This window comes from Coturnix japonica, chromosome 4 (assembly GCF_054131305.1).
Source record: "Coturnix japonica strain WE chromosome 4, WE-NBRP24, whole genome shotgun sequence".
Taxonomy (NCBI): domain Eukaryota; kingdom Metazoa; phylum Chordata; class Aves; order Galliformes; family Phasianidae; genus Coturnix; species Coturnix japonica.
Window position 1 is genome coordinate 32,332,864 of NC_140666.1, and position 15,070 is coordinate 32,347,933.

At 35.1% G+C, this 15,070-nt stretch overlaps 1 protein-coding gene across 9 annotated transcripts in view; it reads left to right on the forward strand.

Moving 5' to 3' along the window:
• The window catches only part of LOC107313128 (uncharacterized), a 542,029-nt gene that overhangs the window by 62,655 nt on the left and 464,304 nt on the right, over positions 1-15,070 (forward strand). Inside the window, exon 1 of one of the 9 annotated variants that reach the window (XR_014945265.1) lies at positions 4,492-10,233. The exons of 6 other annotated variants lie outside the window; for them this stretch is intronic. The gene's annotated coding sequence lies outside the window, so the exon portion shown is untranslated. Of the gene's footprint in view, positions 1-4,491; positions 10,234-15,070 lie in introns of those variants that run through there. 2 more of the 9 variants (XR_014945266.1, XR_014945267.1) reach the window with 2 other exon arrangements.

The window sequence follows — 15,070 nt, forward strand, 5'->3', positions numbered from 1 at the left end:
TATGCTTAGCAGCGATGATGATACACATAATGTACTGCTAAACAAACACAAAAGTTACACAGAATTCATTAATATCACTGCTTAGGCAGTTGATTTAAACAAAAGTCTTAAGCATTTACTTTTAAAAATTGTGTTTAGCTGATAATTATTAGCAGCTGAAAATTGGTTCTGCATTGCATTGTTATTGGCTGTTGTTTGCTGCATATTGAGCTATCTGTTACAATAAAATTCTAAAGTGTACTCAAGCAAATGAACAGTTCGAGAAAAGTATTTGATCTGTAAATATATATACAGATTTTAATTTTCTAGATCTTGGAGGTAGTGAGCTTATTATATCTGTAATGCAGGAGCTGAACACGGTTTGTATGTGCTCTATGTATGAGGATTGTACCAAGAGAAGAATATGAAAACATTTTATCTCTGCAGAAGTGAGCATCTGCCCTTTCATGCAAGCAAATGTGATTTGTCACGCTATGTATGAAGCAGGTCATATGCTGCCAAGTTAAGTCTTGCTACTCCATAGTAATCAATGACCAAAAGTAAAATAGTTAATAAGAAGTTGAATTGCAGTAATTAGTTGTCAGCATCTCAAAGACTTTAAATTCAGACAGCATTTATTTGTCGAGTGCTCTATCGCTGGATATCTTACTATTTCACACAAGTGTATTGTTTTACTTGTTTAATTTCATACTGTGGTACCTCCATACACCTGGCCTTTATGCGAAGATGTTTCAACTTGTTGCACACAGTCTGTGGAAGCCCTTGCAGAAGAATAAAGCAGGCTGAAGAAAGGGCTATTCATCTAGGATCCGCTTCCATTTTGATAAAGCTTTCAGAAAGCAAGGAGGAGAGCACTTCTGTGTCAATGCCATGTAGCAGTAAGCTGATAGAAATAACATGGGATCAGAAATAAAAAGTTCATAGTTGCCCATGACATCAGGTTCATATTTTTCTGTATGGCAAAGTAGGCATTACAATTCTAAAGAAAGAATGGAATTACTTCTTTATTTCTCCTCTGCTAAAATGAGATTTTGTTTTTTGGTATGTTTCCATTTTTCAATTACACTAATTAAATTTCAGCAATAACTTTTTTACTGGCTAAATTTTCAATTATTAATGACTGTATGACTTAGGATTATTCAGTTTTGGGTGTTATTTTTAGAATCTGTTGTCAATCCAACCATTAATACAAACTTTATCACAAAGTGACTTGATTGTGTCTAATCTTAAAACTGTGTAATTAGGGAACTTTTCAGTGAGGTCATGCTTACTTTCTTCAAGCTCTGTTTATACAATAGCTTGCTTTAAGGTCCTGTTTTCTTCCTCCTGGAACATATGACATCTCTTTTCTGCAGTTTGTGCGTATTTTTAGAATTTTTCCCATCTGCTGCTCTTACACAGCTTCCTTATTCCAGTCTTACTAGGCATTTTAAGGGACTGCATGTATTAGAGTCTCATTATCTACGCTGGCTAGTGATGTTTCCCTTTCCTTGAAGCTTTCAGCTGGATGGTTTTGGTTTTGTTTTATTTTTCTCCTCAGCATTCCATTCCTTCAGCAGCTTCAGAGGTTGCACTCCTTGTTCCGTAGTGCTAGGAGAGGGGCAGGCAGTCAGTCAATCCTATTCCACTAAAGCAGGAAGTGGGTGTCTGTTTTCTAGAGACTACTTCTGTACAGATACTGTCATTAGCTTTTTTCCTTATGTTTCAGGCTCCCCCATGCAAGCACTGGTTGCAGTATTCATTGGTGTTTGTGAGCAAAAATTAATGGAGGGTAAATCACAGTCCTGCACTAGCTTAAGCTGGTTCTACCTCCATATTTTCCATTATTCTCATAATGTCAGATTGTGACAGCTTTATATTATGTAATGCATTTGAATCCACCTGGGACAAATGAAAAATGACTTGAAAAGAATTCTCTTGCAGAGAGAGTTTGTTGGCGACTTGAAACTTTGTGTTTATATAGGGCTTTTAAACGTTGCTTTTTATGTCTTAATATCAGTTAAGGAGGAGGAAGTTCTGTGTTTTAGAGATTTTAATAGAAATCAATGATATATATAAACTGACTTTAGAAAAAGTGTTTAGGACTTTTGAATTCAGCATCTCTAGAACTTGTTCTTCCTCATCTGTCTGGTATGATTATAAATACTGTAATCATGTAATAATCCTACATGAGAACCACTTGTTTTCTTAACTTTTGTGGGAAAGTTGAGCATTTTGTGCCACAAAACTTCTTCAAACTGGTAATTTAAATGTATTAAAAAACAAAATGCTATTTCAAAATGGACTCAGCCTGCCAGGTGGCATTGTAATTTAATTTTTGGAAAACTTCTTAATCATAAAGTAGTCTTTTTCCTTTGGAAATTGTCCAGTATTCCCAGCTGTTTAGGATTTCTTAATCTGAAACTAAGTGAACTTGCAGCTTAACTTTTCCCAAACTGCTTCAGCTAGCGAGTGTGATTTATTAAAATCTTGTTGACTCTGATAATGGAAATAACTTTCTTTTAAATATGCATTTATATTCTATAGGGGATTTATATTTTAAATTTATACACTTTTGGGAAATGCTGGAAGGTCACAATCTGAAATGGGGTTTTAAAACCATAGTCTTCTTGACCTAAATGTGATTTAAAAAGAAAAGAAAAAAAAGAAAAAAAAGAAAAAGTTTTAATATTTATTTTTTAGAGATTTTGGTGACCAATTCCAAATTCTGCTGCACAGTAAGATCAATATATGCATAATTATAATGTATCTTTCCTTTAAAAAAACCCAACTGCTTAGGCTCTCTGTAAATAACGTTTAAATATCAGATAGATGTTAAATGGAAACCAACTTTTTGGATCTGTAAATTTTGTACGAAGTGCTTACTCCCAGACAGATTATTGGGAAAGATTGCTTTGTACTGCTTCCAAATTTAAGGAATGTCGTGCCTTATGTGTGGTGTTATGGTGGCTTCTGTCATAAGCTCTGTGGTAGTTCTGGAGAGGGAACAGAAGGAGTTGCTTCTTGTTGAAACATTAAGAAGTACAAATGTAAGTTGTGTTACTGTTGTGTTGAGTTGTTGCTTCTCAGATAAAAATCAGGGTATTGGTTTTGTTTTTTCTCAAAAACAGCATAATTTTCTTACCTCTGGAGGATTTAGGGAAAATACCTCACAAAAATAAAAGTCCCCGTATTTTACATGTTATTGATAGAAGTAATTTCTTCAGCAATAGGTAACACAGTGTATTTTTGAATCTGCAGAGTTCCATGTGAGGTTATGAGAGAAAATGTATGGGAGAAAAGTATAATGTGTATGATAAGGAAAATTTTCATGTGAAACATGGTAAAAATAATGGGCATTCTTTATCATAATGGTTTCAGAAACAATGAAAAGAAGCAGTGGGTTTTCTAGAAGCCTCTCGTTAAAACTCTCAGTGCTTATTACATGTGGGTTATTTGATTTGTTACATCTGAATTTTGTTACAAGCTGAATTTTGGAGAGATTAAAGAAGTGAAATACATCCAGCTTCTTGTCATCTTTATGTGTTTTGAGTACTACGGAGGGAACTGCAACAGACCTTTGTTATAGTTAATGAAATGGAATATAGTGGTAAGAGTCATGCTTTAAAAAAATAAATATGTGTGATTGTCTAGTTCCTTTTATTTCAAAAGCAGTAGCTCTAGGTGAGGAAAAAAAATTCATCAGAATGTTCAAGCTGAGGGTGGCAAGGGAAAAAAGTTTCGGAGATGCTCTTCAGGTGAGTGTCCATTAGCAGCAGCATGTTACCTGGCTCTGTGCCTGTCTTCTTGGCCACCTGCAGCTTGTTGAGTCTTGTGTTTCAAATTGCAGAGAAATCCTGCTGTGTTGTAATGCACATTTTTCCTATTCTGGATATTGTGCATATTGATGTAAGCTTTCTTTCATTGCTTTTTTGATCACATGAGGAGATTAATTGGTACGTATTTTTTGCATTTGATCTGAAGTTGATTGTCCAGTCAGATTTGAGGATACTGACTCTTGCTGGCTGTACAGTGTCTTAGATTGTTTCCTAACAGTAATGGTTGTTTAGTGTTTATTTTGCTTGAAAAACAATGTTTGCAAATAATCAATAATGAACACATCTTGAGCTCTGGAAAATGAGTAATATATTCCACTAATAGTAGTGGCAGATAAAGGAGTTCTATGTGAATAGGATATTACCTAAAGTAGATCCTTGCTGTTTTCATGGGTGGTTACTACGTTGCTGAAACTTCTGAGGAAATCATTCATGCATAAATTTAAGTGTATGTCTGGGAGGATAGTTGGTTTGTCAATACTTGTGTGTCTGTCCTCTGTTGTTAAGGGTAATACAGGACATATGCTTATGATGGGGAGGTGTTTTGCAGTGGAAAAATTCAATTTTCTTGTTATCTCTCTGCTTGATAGATACGTTAGGTGATTCATAACAAATTATATGACAAGCATAGCTATGGGCTCAACTTCAAAAAAAACAAAACAACTCATTAATCAATATTCATTTTTTATATAAAAGCATTATTGTTTTGAGGCATCTAAAGGCCATGAATACTCAAGAGTCAACATATATTATTAAAACTGTTGAGTATCACAGTCATTCATTTGTTTCACTTTAAATGCTGACAAAATAAAATTTTGCTGGAATAACTGAATCAGAATTTCATGTGCCTGTTTTCAACAACAGAATACCCTAATAATAAAGTGCAAGGCTATGTAATAGAAACGAATGAAGTGTAAAATAAAATAATAGAAAAACATGACAAGCTAAATGCTTTCTGCAATGCAGTGTTCTTGAAGTGAGTCCATTACAAAAAAGAAAGTAGTTACTTCCATGTTTGCTAATTTCAAACAAGAGATATTTCTGACTTGTCATTTTCTTGTTGAAGAATTTTTTTTTTTTGTTTTTTTTTTTTTTTTTTTTTGTTTTTCTGATTTACAATATCTCTGTCCAGAGTTCAAGATTTAATAGCCACAGTAGCTGACATGGAATAGATCTTAACCAAGTAGTAGATCAGGAGTAAGTATTTCATGTTTCATCTGTTCATATACTAGCTGTATAATTGGCAGTGTGTTTATGTAGTTCCAATGTAGAGGAGTAAAGTCCCACTGAAATTGCAGCTTGCCTGCCTATTTTAACCATATTCATTGAAAAGCCTAAGACTGTAGAGGTGAGACCACAAAAACACAGCAGGCTAAGAAATAATGAAGGAACAGCCATCTAAGTTGGAAATTAATTACAACCTTAGTTTTATTTAAATGGTTTTGGGGTCACTAATCTTTCTTTATTCCCAGTTAAATTCTGCTCAGCCTGTACAATTAGGCAGCAATTAGGGAAATGAGGTGGTTTTACCAAACGAACAACGCGTGTGCTTTGAAGCCTTTCCCACCTAGGTCGCAGTGCCCCTCCCAGGGAGAGCAGTGAGACCACCATGTCTGGCCAAAAACATTATATTCCCAAACTTTTGCAGTCCCACAGTGCACCTGATACTCTTGGGGACATTTATTTTCTTGGAAGTACAGCACATCTCCCTGTTACAGATAGACTAGAAAAGTGCCAAAGCCATAGACTTACCTTCTGAAGGTTGCAGAGATGATAGGGAGATTTTAGAGGTTTCCCATACCTAGCTTTTAAGATGCTCTAAGAATGGACTATAGTTCAGATCAGTTCTGATAAAAAGTGGTTTTCTTTGCCATCCACACCAATTTTCTCATCCTTGTACCCTGTCACTTTCCCTTTCCTGTAGTGACAGGCTGTTGAATCTTCAGCACTGTGCCTAAGCCTGAGGTGGTGGGGATTCCTTTCTGATAGCCACAGGTGTTTGTCTTATGAGCCTGAGATTCGATTACCCATGTCATTGGCTTAGCTTGCATAGCTGCAAATGCTATTAAGGGTAATAAAATTTATCCAACCCTGGCATTGCTGTGCTGTGGGCAAAGGATATTGTTCTCAGCAATCCCCATTTACTTCTGCCAATTTAACTCTGTTGAAGCTAGGCTAATGGCTTCCTATGACATTTTTGAAAGGACAGCCGTTAGATCAAATGAATAGATATCCACCTAGCAAAATGTAACTTTCAAATATTTATGAAGAAATGAAATTACCAAGTTTGTCATCAGTGACACTGGTAAACAAGGCTGTTCGGGGCTTAGATGCAGAATCAGATTTTTTCCTGTTTCTTTTTCTAGGCTAAGAATTCTCTGCCATGGGCTGGAATGTTGGCTGTCCTGATGTTGTGATTGGATAGGAAGAGTCTGTAAGGCTTTAAGTAGGTAGAAGACCCTTAAATGAAATTATAAACAGCTATACAAGATAGGCAAGAAAATTAGGCATTACACTGCATTAATTATGAGAAGTGCAATGGAAAAAGAGGGCTTTAAGGTCTGTTTTACAGACCATTCCAATCAGTGCTGGATTGGAAGTGGTGGTTCTGCAGGGGCAAGGTACAGTGTTGTAGCCATAACGTTGTCATCTTATGGGCTGGCACTGTTACGTGTTTCCTGGTTTTGCTTACTCTGTTTGAATAAGAATTCTTTTCAGTAATTTTGTTCAAAGAGATGCAGTGTTCAAGATGTTATGTTTCAGGGGACCAAATCAAGCCATTACATTTTAAGCGATGCTTCTCCTTGTCCTCCATAACAAAGTAAACATGATTTGTTGAATCACAATGCTTGTGTGATGCAGAACGTTCATGCTGTTTATTCTGTACTCTCTGCAGAACCTAACATCCTGTGTGTGCTTTTCAAATACTAAATAATTCTTGTATATTATAGAATAGTGTTTTAGATCAACAAAGATTTGCTGTTGTATATTAGTACAGCTAAATGAAATATTTGAGAATAAACAAGCAGCATAAATGGCAGTCTCTCTGAACTTAAAAATCTAATTTGAACTATATTAAGCAGCCAGGATTATGGTTTGACTTGGGATCTCATCCTGCAAACATTTATTCGTTAGACTTCAACAATAACAAAAAACCTTCCAGTCATTACTTAATCCTTAACTAACATTGGCAATCCTACTAGGATCAGCTTGTATTCATAGCAACCAGAGTTAATACTGCAGTGAAAGTCTTCAGAAATGACATTTTCTGTCTTAGCAGAGTAAAGGGAAAAAAAAAAATAACTTCTGCTGTATCCCTTTATAATTTTGAAAATAGTATGTGAATACTGTGCCATAAAACATGGCTATTAGCACTGTAAATTCAGTGTATGTGATAATGTGATTAGAAGGTCATAGAGATCCCATTTTGTACATACTTATGTGAATCATCTGTTCATGAATTCTTCTGCACTTGAGCAGAAATGGTCATTTCATTAAGCATTACTCTTGGGAATTAGAAGAAACGGCCCTTCAGTGCTTTGTAATGAGTTCCTGCTCATTACATAATGCCACTCCGATAAATTTTTTTAATCTGTTTTTCTTGATGATCTGGTTAGTTCCCAAAACAACTGAACTGGAAATCAGTCCCATTCTAAAATGTGGTGCAAATGTAGTTCAATTAGAAGGTACAATAGTATTAGTCTTGGTTTTAGTATTGAGTTGAACATTGCATGCTGTTGAAAAGCAGCTGATTCGTGATCCATGGGAATTGATACCTCCCCACCAGCTTTAATGTTCAGCTTTACTGGTGATAAAATATAAATCTTCTCTCTCCTTGGCAAATCAGTTTTATAGTATCTTTCTAACAACTAAAGAGTTTTTCTATCGAGGATCAGATTTTCAATCCATTTCTAGTTTTCAAAACTCAGTGATTTGAGTTTTGAAACAGTGAGCCTTCTCTACATGCAAGTGCCAAAAAAAGTGTATTATCTCCTACTGTTTTCAGTGTATGAATCTGACTTTTTTGGTAACTTTGGTCAACTTTGAAGACAACGAGTGTTAGGAAAGTGTGAAAGAGGGAGATACACACACACACACACACACACATACACACATATATATGATATATCAATATATGTATATATGTATGTGGATGAAGCATGGTTAATTTGTGTTCTGTGTTTTTTCGTCCTCTTTTATTCTAATGTATTTCATACAACCCAGAAAAATATCAAATATACATGCATGAAAAGTGTTTAATAAAATGAAAGACATTTGGGATTTCTTAAATATTACTCCTCATTTCTTCCAGAATCCTGGAATATGTGTACTCTGCCAAAAATGAGAAATAATAATACTGTGTTACTCTATCGGAAATGGATGTGTTCAATAAGCATTTTTATTTTTTTTTTGTCTCCATACTTGTAATCTTTTAATGATTATTGAATCATTAGTCTAATTTATCCCAAGGGTCTTACTGTAGAAAATTGAAGATAAAATACCCATTTCCCACAGCTTTAATGGTTCAGTAAGTAGTACTTCACTTGCAAAACCTTATGCATATGCTTGTCCTAAATATACTCTTTATGAATAGCTTCATTATCAAAATTAATGGTATCCTAATATAAAAGATTTAATGCAGAGGAAAAGTAAAAAAATAAAATAAAATAAATCTGTCATTTTGTGGCTTTTTACTTAAATTAAGTATTTTTCTAGAAGGAAGTTCAATTTCCTCTTTGCTCTGTGTTTAAGGTCTGATGATTGGTTACCTGTATTGGCACTTGAGTGCTCATCATTCACTGCCGGTTATCAGTCTTGAAATGAATGTGACATTTCACATTTCAAAGTTACTTCAGGATCTTTTTGAATGTTGGCAGACACTTCTGCACCAAACTGCTTTTAAAGTTGTTGTTCCTGTTTGCATAGGAAAGGAAACACAGAGCACTGAGAGTTAAGCAGTTTGTTCACATGTATGTGATGAGTCAGTAGAACAGTGAACTTAATTCCAAATTATATTTTCAGAGTCTATTGTGTCAGATTTTTAACATTCTTGTTTTTGATGAACTGAAGAAATAAACATAGTTAAACTGGCAAAATGTGTTATTTTATAACTAGAATGTAACTAGTATATTTGGAGAATGCTTGAGGTTACATGTCTGAACTATAATTAAATCTGATGTGCAAATCAACCTGTTTTTTTACCATATACTGTGGTTGCACTTTGACAGTAAACTATTGTATAATACTATAGATGCCTACACTATTTTCATTACATTGAAAAGTGTTGTGAAGCCAAATATTTAGTTCTAAATGTACCTCTGGAAGATGCAGATTTTATATAGGTAAAAGTTTGATAAAGTTCATAATTACAAAGCCATGTTTGTGAAATTTTCCAGTGACCAGCAAAAATAAACCAGAACATCAAATACAGTGTATAAAGATCAGTGTTTAGAAAAGTAAATGCAAAGGGAAAAAGAAAAAATCAGAAGAAAAAAAAGTACCCCATAGCCCGCAATTATTATAATTAAATTTTTTTTATAGTTGTTTACACAGTGCTACAAGGGGAATAGACAAAAGAAAGAAAAGAAAATGCATCTTTTAAAGAGACACCTTTTCTGTCAAGCTTCCTTTATCACATCTGCTGCACTCTTACCCTCCTTTGCCCTACGCAATGCTCCATAATAAAAATTGGATATGATGTGATTTTTCCCTTTCTACTGGAAATACTGGAAGGTTCTGTCTTCATATTTAAGACTTTCTCTCAAATCTAGAATGGTGCTGGGTTATAAGGAAAGGAAAAAAGACACAAGTGAAAAAAATTGACTGCACTAGCTCTCGATAACCTCCAGTCATTCTTTTCTAGTCATTCTTGGATTTCCTTTAGGAACAAGAACTTGTGAATAAAAGGTCAGATGCTTTATCTGTCGAGATCAATAACAGACTGTCCACTTAATGCAGTGAACAGTGAATCTTGATGAAGATTTCCACAGCTGAGAATGGCATAAATGTATAGCAACTCTTGTGGCTATGTGAGAACGGGGGAAAATCTTGATGAAAGCATCACTCTTTGTGGTGAAAAATGAACAAATTATAGGAAAGCAGTCCAGAAAAGAAGATGAGGTTTCTTGGCAATTAGTCACTGTTTATCTTGGAGATGAAGAAAACCATAGTTAATTTTGGTTGGTCAATAGAAGTGTAGAGCAGCCTCAGGTCTACATATAAGGATTGTGTGTCTTATGAGTCAGCTTGCTTGTTATGCTGTTGCTGCTAAGAAAATGTAGGAGTGCTTGGTAACAGGAATGTGCCACAATTTTTATACTTCATGGCTGCAGAGAATGGGGTGGTATTTCATACTGAGTCTTCTTCCTGGATCTGCACTGATGTAAAGTACTGCAAGAAGATATGTAGCAGTTCTGAGGTAGGGAAACATCTACTCTGATTTAAAGCAAAAGGATATTTCTGTATGCATAATCTTATACCAAATATTGGCATTTATTTCACTCAGTATTTGTTTTTTTTTCTCTTATAGATATTGGCCTACAGCTTAGTCATAGTCAAATTGCACCTTTTTTTAGCCAGAAGTAAAGCTGATAATCGTTCTAGAAATATTAGCCAGGACTGAGTATCAAAATAACATGGCACTGGTACTAGCCAAACCATGATTTCATTTCACAGTGCTTATGATATAGGACCATACTAAGTTATATACATCATGTATACCACATAGTAATTTTTTAAATAGCATCTCTATGTTAACATTAAACATTTGTCTCTAATGAATATAGGAATATTGTTAGCAGGATATTTTTGTGAACAAGAGAGGTATGCAGTGTGGTCTCAAAAAGATTTTTGTTCTGGTTTTGCTGAACCCTTTGCCTAAGAAGAATTCAGAATGAAAATATATAGTTACTTTTTGTAAATGCAAAAACATAACAATTACATACCCAATTATTTAGTAAAGATTAAGCTTTAAAAAAACCTTTTGTCTTATAGTTTGTCAAAGAAGCTGTAAGATGAAATATGATCAAGAGCATTCATAATTTGAAACTGACTGAACGCTGAATACTTTGATTCATAATTGATGCTTCAGATACATTATAAGTGTGAAAACTTCAGATAACTATGGTAGTTTACACACACATAAAGAACTGCGCACTAAAAGCTCTGTTTTAAGGGACCTGATACCGTCAAAGCATCTGCATGCAAGAAATATTACTACTAAATATTGAGTTCTAATTCACCCTATCGCTGAAATTCTGAAGATAACACCGTTTCTTAGAAGTCATTTTTTTTGAAGAAAGCTTGTTGTGTTTCATAATTAAGCAATAGATGCCATCCTTTCGAAACAGATCTGGGATAAAGGAGATCCTATTTTGTCACTCAATGCACTCCCATGAACTTACTGACACTAATTGTTCCATAGGTGTTTGACAGAAAAGGAAAAAAAAAAAAAAAAAAAAGAGTATAGTGAGATTACTGGTGTTTGTGCTGAGATATCACATATTCCTGCATTGAGAAAATTATGGCTGAGGTGTGCATAACCTTGAATGGAAGAATTTGGGCAGTCTCTTTAGAGAGAGGTGGATTGGTGAGAACAAGTGTTCCAAAGAGAACTGAATACTTGACAAAAGGAGATGAGAGTACTAGTGTACTTTTGAAGAATCAACTGGGAAGCACTGTCTTCCAACAGAAAGGTATTGAAGAGAACTATGTTGGCTGCACATAAAAACGCAAAAGATGCATGTGAACAGCATATGTTTTGGGGAGAGAACTGTGTGTGTAACTATGGCAGTTCCAGAGAGTGAGATGCTACACGTTGCTGAAAGCTTTAAACTCAGTTCTGGGTCCTAATTTGAACTAGGCGTGGCTTGGCATTCCGCAGTGTGTGTTTTTGAAGATTTTCTCGTAACTTACATCCAAAATATAGAAAATCTTTGAAAATTAAGCTTTTGGTTTCTAGTTTATTTTAAAACTCAGCTTTTTGCAATTTTAGTAAAATGAAAAGCAGATTTATAATAAAGGAGCTAATTACTGTTAAAATTCTAGTGTCAGCATAATGCTTCATTCTTACAGACACGAATGAAATAGTAGTTTAGATATTTGGTCTAAGTTTCCAATAAGAAGTTGGCAAAAATTCAATAATATTCATTAAATACATAAATGGAAATATTAAAAATAAAGATTTTCCCTTGTGATTTATTGTACAATGTGCTTGAAAAGCAAAATTGAAGAAAGAAGTCATTATCTGTTAAAAAAAAAAAAAAAAAAAGTGCTACAAAAATGTTAATTAAATCATGTAGTCCTAAGTAAGCTAGTGAGCAAGAAAAAGGCTTCTCTGCTTAGAATTGGAAGCCATATTTGTTCTGACTGGCTGGGTAAAGAAAAAAAGATTATCTTTAAATAAAGCAAACAGAGCAATATAGTTAGGTACTTTCTCTTTTGGATTACACTGAATCCAAAAAGTAAAGCAAATGAGCTAGTGGCTCTTTAGAAAATGAACTTAGAAGCCTTGCCATAGTTGAGAAGTTAAAACAAACAACAAGAGACAAGTGTTTTCAAGCATGTCTAAAATGAAGCTTATATCATAAAGCACTTTGAAAAAACGCTAAGTGGTGCACGAGGGACTGTCCTCCCTCTGGAGATATTGGAGAGTTTATCTGCATGTGCTGGAGTTGCTTTTTTTTGCGTCCTGCCCCCCTCCCTTATTTGGAAGAGTCCAGTTCATGAGTTATCAAGAGATCATATGGGATCAGTGCTTCAGATACATGAGGTTTCTGTACTCTGCTCATCCATGGCTCAGCGTGAAGCTGGAATTCGTTATTATTAGTGCTTGAATAATAGTTTACCAATTTTATTTTGTTCTATAATACTAGATTTTGAGGGCTGTGTTTCTTCTGTTTCTCAAATACCTTGGGCATGTGGGCATTTAATATCTGATTAAAAATAAAATTCATTTATATAGCTTACAAGTTATATACCTTCTTTCGAAGAACCTTCTCATCGGTGTAGCAAGAGTCTATGCCCCCTTCCACCCCTGAATTGCTTAATTCAATGCAGCTTCTGAGTAGCACAAACCTCTGCTTTGAGGGGGGGCAGGCAGCGGGTAGGGGTGGGGGGGTGGGTGGGGAGGTTGGAGGAGAGGGAAGGGAAGATGGCCCTCTTTAGTTTGTATTCCAAAATAATTGTTTAATTGTTAACTTACAACAAAAGGACTCATGAGATGGAGGGTTTTCATCTGCTTCTGGACACCTGGATAACATTAAGAACAGTTTACTAGAGAGTTTTGCCTAGGAATATGGAACTTACTGTGAGAATTCAGTCAGATATTTTACAAGTTTTCTTTGAACAGGTCAGTTGCATGGATTAATGTTCCTCAGTAGGATTATAGTAGTTTTCACTAAGAAGATATACAGCTTTCCTTTTAAAACACCATAAGTTTTTGTAGCACTTTTTTAATAATAAAAATTCTTCTCTGTTAAAGGTACTGCTTCACACAACTTTAACCTTCAGATCAGCAGTGCTTATTGGCAGTGCTCTGGTTTTAATAAAAAACAGTATGAGAGAGTATGAGAGGATTTTGTTCTAAACCATATTTTAAGAGTAAATTTTTATAGGGTTATTCTGCACAGACTCTTTTCTCTGAAACTTAGCATTTGTAGAAGTGATTTGTATTTTTGGAATGAGCTTATTGATCCATTCACAAGGATTTCTTATCTCCTTTTAATGTAAGGGATATGTTTGATAAATCTAATATGAAATAACTTCCAACTTCAGGAAACTATTGCAGTTATTTTTTTCCTCACAACGAATTGATGGGCCTTGTAACATTGTTCTTTTTTTTTTTTTTTTTCCCCTACAAATTAGACAAAGTTAGCTTTTAATACGTGTTTATATAACTAATACCAACCTTGTCCGTTACATTTCAAAAACCAAGTCCTTGGACAAAGACAGAAATTGTCAACCATATGTAAAGGCAACCTATTCTATGAGGTACTGATCACCTTTAAAGGGACAGATTTGGGAATTATTTTGCTTGGCAGATCAACTTTAGGATTTGGTTTTTAATTTTTCTTGAAAAATCAGAAAAATATCTGCTCCTTAAGCAACTTAAGAGTTATTTTAATTTTGGGGGCAGAAACTTCTCATTAACTGGCATGAGAGAGATTGCAGATGTTTCTTCCTTTATTTCCCTGGGAATGAAAGGTATTTTAGGAAATTGTCTAGATAAAACCTAAATGTCAGCTTCTCCAAGGCAGTTTAAGTATCGAGTTCAGTGGGAGTTAAGTGACATATAGAAGACAGTAACACCTTCTGAGGTATGAGCTTAAGTACCTTCTCATATCTCAAGGAAAAATAAAAGAGATCAAGACCTTATATTATTTGTGTTCCATAAACAGATGCTCTTTCAGTGTGGATATTACAATTCTTCAGAGCCTACTGGAATTTTGTCTGCAGTTGTAGTGCTAAAATATAAAAATGTTACTACTACAGATAATGTCAGTGAAAAAGCCTGAGGATCACTCGTATCACAGTCCAAGTACCCTCTGCTGCGATGCTGTGTTCTCTGGTTGCTTTGTGGAGTAGGGGTGAATGAGTTTAGAGGTAGAAGGAACTTGTCCTTCCTGCCCTCCTGTGTTAGCTAGCTGTACTATAGAAGATCTTTTGTGGATATGTGCTACAGGCACAATGAGGATGACTTGGCTAGCAAATACTCGTATGTCTTGCCCTTTTCCCTGGCTCTTTTCTGGGGTCCTTCTATGATCGAATTCTCTGGCTCTTACCAGAACCAGAAGACCATAGAGCCTTCACTTGTTACAAAACCTCTTGTATCTTGTCTCAATTCTTGGTTGTGGTGCGATGTAACACAACATCATCTCCTGAGGATGCTATGAAGCGTGCTCTCCTAAGTTAAGGTATTAGGGTCTACTGTGACATAGTCTGACCTGTTTTTGCTCAAAGGCCTCAAAGTTGCACATAACAAAGAAGAAATAACATTGTAACACTGCTGTTGGCTGTCAGGCAGATACCAGTAATACAGTATTTGCCTTTGACATTATTTTTCTAAGTGGATAAAGTGACAACAAATGCCTTCAAAGCAATTTACTTTTACTTTGCTCTTTTCTTCTGAATTTTAGGTGGGTGCCAGGAATGGATGTGGCAATCTACCTCTTGGGATTAATATGTTGTATCACATCTGTCTCCCTAATGCAGAGGAGTCTGTGGTAATGTCAAGTGCCTGACACTTCAAAGGAAGT